The 8,205-nt window shown below is 46.9% G+C and overlaps 1 pseudogene; it reads left to right on the top strand.

Moving 5' to 3' along the window:
* Positions 1–4,535: 4,535 nt before the first annotated feature.
* On the top strand, positions 4,536–4,692 carry LOC147683365 (U2 spliceosomal RNA; annotated as a pseudogene).
* Positions 4,693–8,205: the final 3,513 nt, after the last annotated feature.

Below are 8,205 nucleotides of genomic sequence, written 5' to 3'. Positions count from 1 at the left end.
TTCTAGTGGACCATGAAGAAACCTCGTGGAAGACAGAAGTTTGGAGAGCCATCCCACCCGTGGCTACCCTAGGAACCAGGATATCTATACCAGGGAAGCCTGGTGCATAGCTGTGAAGTGGCATCGGAAACCTCTGTCAAACTCATTGGAGGACTTTAGGAAGAAGCCGCTGCTGGAGAAGGCAAAAGTGTCCGGTGGAACCCAAAGGTGGATTCAAGATGAGAAGTACCTGCAAACATAGGGGACAGAGTCTATGCCACTCAGGAGTGACCAGGAAGCACAGAAGATGAATGCCCACTGATGTCAGGTGTTGCAGGAGAGTTGACGTGACCTTGGAGTTGCAGCTGTGCGGACCCGGCGATGCTGTGGAAAACCAGGAGCTGTTAATGAGCTATCCCATGCTGGATGTCGAGAGTTGAGGGGTCGGTGTCCGTCGGGAGCCCCAATAAGCATTGGCAACTGCAAACAAGGTGGAAAGCAAAGAAGGTGCAGTGTCTGGACCAGCAAGGTCCAGGTAACTCACCACAAGCAGGGGAGTCATGGTAGGGCTCGAGCAATCAGGGGAGCACACAGAAATCAAAGAAGACCCTCAATAGGACCCACAGGGTGGAGGCACTGGAATCGCAAGAGGGCCTTGAGCAGCTCACTAAAGATGCAAGCCCACGATGCAAGTGATGTGGTGAGGACAACGATATTGGTCACGGGAAATGCTTGAGGTTGGGTCTAATTGGAGCCCAATGATCTTGAAGGAAAGGAGCCTTTACTCGGAAAGGAGGAACTTTACTCGTTCTTACACACTCATTCAATCCAGTATTCCCCAATATGTGAAAAACTAAATAAGAAAATACTAATGAATAAATTGCCTTGCCAGTAACATATCTCATTCTTTATTGAAAGTTGCTACTTACAAAGTTAATGTTCTGTTGTACACCAAGTTAAAAACAAAACACTCTCCTTAACAATTATGCTTATTTCATGAATGATAGAGACAACATCTCATCTACTGTATCCTTGTATGTCTGCGATATTAGATGAAAAATGGTGCATCACATTTTGTTATGTACCTATTCATTCACAAAGAATATTTTTCCAAAATGTCAATCATAAGCATGTATATTATCATATATTTAAACACATCCAGAGTCAAAACACAATATAAAAACAGGAACACGTCCCAACCGTTAGATACTGGATCCTTGATTGAGAAGGGCCGTCTGTTACTTTTCTGGTCATACAGCCGATATAAGAGGCATTCCCAAAGAAAAACGTGATTGAGTAGTATATATTCAAAAGGATAAATAAAATCGCTAGTACGTAAAAGGAAGCAAATAATTATATCCAAAGTATACCATAGAGGAATTGATAAATCTCTATGTAAACATTCACCCTGTATCTAAAGATCATTGAAGGTGTATTGAAGACACCAAGAAACACTCTTTCATCATATCAAGATAAAGATTGAATATGACTGCACATGAACCTTTATTTTAGATTTGGCAATAGTGTTTTTAATCTGTTCTGAAGAAGGTGGTGTAAACCAGCACTATCCCACCGAAACGCCGTGTCAACTTGTTTTGAGTGTTGTTTTTATATTGTGGACGTGTTCCTGTTTACATATTGTGTTTTCACTCTGGATGTGTTTAAGTATATGATATTATACATGCTTATGATTAACATTTGGAAAAATAGTCTTTGTGAATGAATAGTTACACAACAAAATGTGATGTGCTATTTGTCATCTAATATCAAAGACATACACGGATATACTAGATGAGATGTTGTCTCTGTCATTCATGAAATAGGCATAATCCTTTTTAAGGAGAGTGTATTGTTTTTAACGTTGTGTAGAATAGAACATTAACTTTGTAAGTAACAACTTTAAATAAAGAAGGAGATATTTTTATGTTACTGGCAAGGCAATGTATTCATTAGTATTTTCTTATTTCGTTTTTCACATATTGGGGCATACTGGATTGAATGAGTGTGTAAGAACGAGTAAAGTTTAACGAGCCACGAATACCAAAGAGAACAGTTTATTATTTCCTTACCTCTATGCCTCCACTGTGTGCCGTTTCTGCCAAGTACATGCCCCCTCTCCTATGCCATGTTTGTGCTATGTCCCCATCCGCTCTGATTAGTTATACTATCTTTGGCCCTGTGTTGCCATAGCCCTCCACTACTGCCACCCTATTCTCTGTGCGAATGCTTCTGCACTGCATTTTCTTTTGCCACCCCCCCTCCACCCTGACATGGCCCTAGGGGTGCCCACCCTGCCCCCTAGGGCTTTAAAAAAAATAGAAAAATTCAGGACTTGTGAATTTAGTCCCAGAGTCATATACTGGTACCCACAATATTCTGGTAGTAGTTGCAGTCAACTAATCAAAACCTTCAGTATCATCGGACCATTCTGAGCCCTGCGATACCAAAAAGGTCCAATGTCTACCTCTTCAAATGTAAATATCTAAAAAATAGCTGAATACATTTACAATAATAATCAAAAAGCACACTTTCTGAGTAAAATTCTAACTTTCTGCCTGATTTGGCATAATTCTGTTCAACCATTTTTTCCGTATTTCTTCCCTAATTGTCTTTTGGGATTTAACATGGGAAATCAACATTTTGGGAACCACCATCTTTCTTGCCCTATGCTTGATGGATCAGTGCAACACTTTCCATGAATAAACAGAGGTAGCTGAAATTTGTTTTTTGCAAAGCTTTGTGCAGATTCATCAACTGGTGCCAAAGTTATTAGCAAACACAACAAGATGATGGATGGAGTGCTGAAACATTTCAACAACTCACTGCCAGTCATGAGATCTGGGTTGAATCCATTGCTCTTTTGCTCACTATGGGCCAGATGTAGGTAGCCCTTTACCGATCGGAATCGGCCGAAAATACCGATTTTCGGCCGTTTCCGATCGGTAAAGGGCTATCGAGATGTAGGGGCACATTTTCGGTAATTTTACCGAATCGATATCATTACTGAATCGGTAAATTTACCGATTCGGTAATATGTACCGAATCGGTAAAATAATTACCGATTCGGTAATATTTACTGATTCGGTAAAATTACCGAAAATGCAATGTAGGCAGCCAATTTACCATTGGCACATGGCTTACAGAATCGGTATTTTACCATGGAATACAAATCCATGGTAAAATACTGATTCCTGTGTAAATGCACATCTGTGCATGTACACATGTGCCTTGTGACAGACAGACGTGCCCTTAGGGCATGTCTGTGTGCCACATTGCACACATGCCCGTTTTGGGGGTGCTAGAGGGTGTCAAAGTGACACCCCCTGCACCCTTGACAAAATCGGTATTTACCGATTCAGTAAATACCGATTCGGTATTTGAATTGAATCCTATGGGCTTCAAAGGCCCATAGGATTCAATAGCAAATACCGATTCGGTATTTACCGAATCGGTAAATACCGAATTTGTAAGGAATCGGTAACGATTCCAGATGTTGGGACCTACATCCCATTTACCGATTTTGAAATACCGAATCAGTAGCATTCGGTATTTCAAAATCGGTAAATGGGATTTACCTACATCGGGCCCCATACCACCACAGTTCGGATCCAGCCATATGCAAATCAGTCTTGACCCTTTCTCCTCATGGGAACAGTCCAGCCAGAACTGCCAGGCTAGGTGTTCCCTGGACTAGAAACAAGCATCCTGGGATCAGTTTTGGGGCATCACCCATCAACAGCCAGGCTAGCTTGAATCCAGTGGCACAGCAAGTGAGAGACCCATGTCTGGGCATACTCTTGCCCACTTACAACAAACATAGCAAACACAACAAGATAATGGATGGAGTGCTAAAACTTTTCAACCACTCATCCCCAGTCAAGAGACCTAGGTTGAATCAATCGTTCTTTTCCTCACCGTGCCACCCCAGTGCGAACCCAGCTATGTGCAAATCAGCTTTGACCCTGCTCGTCATGGCAACAGTCCAGCCCGAACTGCCTGGTCAAGGTCCTCCCTGGGCTGGAAAAAAAGCTTCCTTGGACCGGTTTTGTGCTCAGTGTGCCACAGATCAGTGATAGGGGGTGAATGCTTGCATCGTCTGTTTTTTATTGCTTTGGTCGCCCTAAGTGGGATGGGTACACCCAGATGTGGGTACCGTGCTCACTATGCCACTGGATTCTAGGTAGCCTGGCTAATGAGGGGTGATACCTGGAAACCAGTTTCAGGATGCTTGTTTCCGGTCCAGGAAGGACCTGTCTAGGAATTTCGGGCTGGACTGTTCCCATGAGGAGCAGGGCTAAGACTAATTTGCATATGGCTGCATCCAAACTGGGATGGGATAATGAGCAACAGAATGATGGATTCAAACCATATCTCTTGACTATGCGTGAGTGGTTGAAAAGTTTCAACACTGCATCCATAATTTTTTTGTGTTTGCTATGTTTGCCCTAACTGACATATTGCTGGGTTCAAACTGGGGTGGCGTGGTGAGCAAAAAAATGATGGAAATAACTAAGATCAGTGACCGGGGTGAATATTTGCATCGTTCAGCATTCCCTCCATCATCTCGTCCTTTTGGCTAAGATCAAGTTTAGCATCTGTTGTTATCAGTTTGAAAGCACAATTTTTGCACTAGTAAAATTTTGATTTTGACAGTATTACGACTTTGACTTGGAAGTGAGTAAATTAGCTTTATGCTAATTTATGCAAATGTTGCGATCGGCACAGCGAGCTCTTGACCGAGCAGGAGGAGGGGGACCAGCGTGCTGGTGTGTGTTTGTTTCTTAGGAACACAAAATGGAACCCCAAAGGACCTGTGGTCAGCGTTAGAGCACCGGTAATGTACGCTCCCTACAACTCTCTTTTTCCTGGCCTTTGGGTGGACTAATGCTGGACACTTAAAACACCTCCTAACACCCTTCACAGGCCTGTACAACATCCAGACCTCTGGCAAGGGGATACATGCTTAGGTGGCAAAACCTATAACCCTTGCCTTAGCTCTAGGGTGTGACTGGACAGTGTTTCATGCACTGAAGACTATTGTGGTCTGCTGGGTGACACCCCAGGTACCCAGGCGGAGGACCTCAGGTGAAAACGATAAACAGGTGGTAACCCCAAAAATTACCGGTAAGCCCCTAATCCCCCAAATGGAAGACAAAATGGACACTAGAGCCCAAGTGACCATCCCAGATGGCATCCTACCACCGGACGACCAGAAACCCAATGCTCAGGCCCCTGAGGTGGGCTGCAAGGTGGCAAGAAAGGCTGCACCTGCAGAACCAAGCATCAACGCTGGGAAGGTTGGTGCACCTGGAAACCCCAATGCTGCCAAACCAGGGAGTGGGGGGAAGAGTGAGGTCAGGGATCAGGCAATGGACCGCCTTCGAACCCTTCAAATGGTACAATGTCTCCCACCAGCATGCCCAGGTCTTGTGGTGGGAGGTAAAAGACAAGGAAGGGCCCAGACTGGACAGGGACTTGTTCTTGAACAAGGTCCTCAAGCCAGCAAGGGTTCCCGTGGCAGAGATGCTGAGCTGCCAGCCGTCCGCATCAGGCATGATTTTCCTCCTCAGCTTCATCACCCAGGCCCTCTTCAGGAAATATTGGGACTTCTTCAGAGGGAAAGAAGAAGGAAACACCCTACAGCACCTTCAGCCTGACGACAGGATGGGCGCTGGCGACAATGGAGAAGAGGGTTACAGTTAGATGACCAACCCCCACATCCCAGACATAGACATTGTGTCGCTTCTCCAGAGGTACGGCACCATCATGAACTGACCCGCCAAGGTCAGACATGTCAACGAAATATGGAACATGACCTGGCAAGCAACCATCAACCTCCACAAAGACCCTACAGGGAGAGACAGAATGAAACAACCACTGGCAAGTTTCTACCTAGGAGCCGACGAAGTGAGGATCAGGTACCCGGGACAACCATTCACCTGCAGGAAGTGCGAGGCCATGGGCCACTTTGGAAAAGACTGCACAAAGAAGTTCTGCAGGATCTGCAAGTGGGGTGGGCACAACACGACCCAGTGCACAGGTAAGAAGATGTGCAACTTCTGTGGGGGGAAGGCTAAAACTACTACCAGTGCCCGAATTCAGAGAAGCCAAAGACATATGCCGAGGCAGCGGGAGACATCCCAAACACGAAGAGCACAAGACCAATGGTGGACCCCTACCACCAACACCAAGATAAAAGACCTCCTGACAACCGCCAAGAACAAAGGGACAAGAAACCAGAACCAACCAGGAAGGTCAAGCAGAAGGACCCAGCCCTGAAGTTGACGCCACCCCAAGGACCCGGCACAGCACAAGCCCAAGATGAGCCTGCTGCGTAACCCACTACAGTGGAGGAAGGAGCTCAATAAGCCCAACCAACGGAGAACCAGAGGGACCAGGACCCAGAGCCAGACGCAGGAGTCAAGGAAGAAGGAGAAGGAGAGGAGAAGACCCCAGCCAAGGCAAAGGGCAAAAAGAAGAAGAAGAAGTACAACAATAAGAGTAAAAAGTCCCACCCAGATGACAGCAGCAGCAGCAGCGACCAGGAGAGGTATGGGATCAAATACGATCACAAAGGCTGCGGGACAAAGGGAAGGAGAAGGAAGAGAAGAAGGAAGAAAAGAGATAGATTAGGCTCAGGTGGAAGACAGGAACTGCACTACCACCACCAGCCACTAGAGCCGACCCCGAGAACAACAAGGGAGGAAATGGAGTCCAAGCCCCCCACCCCGACCTGGCTCGTGGGCCAGTGAGCCTGTTAGGCTTATCAATGTCTATGCCCCCCAGAGAAGAATGAGCAACTCAACATAGTCAGGGTGCTCAGGATGCAACTTGTGACCTCCAGAACCATTGTGATGGGTGGTGATTTCAACTACATAGTAGAGTTAGATGGACTTACTGGGTCAGGCTCTGCAGGGATGGATGTGACGTCCTGGCTGTTGGTGGAGATGATAGGTGAGGTGTCCCTTCAGGATGTCATTGGGATCATGGGGCAGAATGGCAGGAATTTTTTCTGGAGTAGTCAGGGCAGATCTGTGCTTTTACAGATCGACTTCCTATTCACCTCTCCAACAGTAAAGCCTGGACAAAGCTCCATGGTCGCCGTCCACTTCTCTGACCACAGAGCAGTCAGTTTTGAGGGGGAATTTACAGGGAAGTTCCCCGCTGGCCCGAGATCGTGGAGTCTGAACTGCTCGTTGCTGGAAAATGAGGAGTTAGTGGCGAACCGCAGAACCTCGACGGTGTTGCAGAGAAGACATGGGAAGAAAGACTGGTGAAGATGAGGCAGAAGCTGGGACTCACAAGCCTCCAGAATCTAACAATCTAAGGGAAGTCCTTGGTCCTGCAGAACAAGACCCTGCCAGTGCTCCAGTACGTCTCTCAAGTGTGGCCTGTGCAGACCCGAACGGCCAAGGCCATCACAAGAATGATCTTCTACTTCATCTGGAGCTCGAAGATGGACAGAGTGAAGAGGGCAGTGATGTTCAAGACTCACAACAAGGGAGGCAAGGGAGTGCCGTACATCGCAATCATCCTGAGGGGAATCTTCGTGCAGGACTGCATGAGGAACACCCTGAGGACTGAAGATGACAGCCATTTCGGCTTTCTTATGGCGTGCTTCTTCCTGTTGCCAAAATGGAGGCACCTCGGATGGGCAAAGTGGGTGAGCACCATACCGTACAACTTGAGACCCTGTGATTCTACATGGAAGTGGAGAAGTTTGTGAAGGAGTTTGAGGTGGAGGCTGCCGCCCCAGCCTCATGGACCCCGAAGCTTGTCCAAAAGCCAGATACGTGCAAGAGACATCAGCGAGCCGATCGGCACCCTCCCCTCTGCCACAGCGGACCACATGTGGGGAAACATTGCATCCAAGCGCCTGACGAACCAGCACAAAGATATCTCCTCGATGACCATCCAAGGAGGACTTCCAGTGAGAGCCTTCATGCATGAAAGAGGACTCAAACAATACAAGTCCTGCCCGAGAGGTTGCACCGTGGACGAAACGACATACCATCTCTTCTGGGTGCGCACGTACGCACAGGACCTGCTGAAGGCCCTTGGCACGGAGCTTAGGCCTGGATTCCTACTTCGTGCATCACCACAGACTCTGTGATGTATGGTTTGTTCCCAGGAACACATGCACTAGGTGACCTTCAGGGCTGCTGGAGGCTCTTGTGCTGTTATAAAGATGTTCTTCTGTTTTCCAGAAACTGCCTGGTAGTAGGG

Source organism: Lissotriton vulgaris, chromosome 11, assembly GCF_964263255.1.
Source record: "Lissotriton vulgaris chromosome 11, aLisVul1.2, whole genome shotgun sequence".
Taxonomy (NCBI): Eukaryota; Metazoa; Chordata; class Amphibia; order Caudata; family Salamandridae; genus Lissotriton; species Lissotriton vulgaris.
Note: the sequence above shows the minus strand (reverse complement) of the source record. Positions and strands in the feature narration are given on the sequence as shown.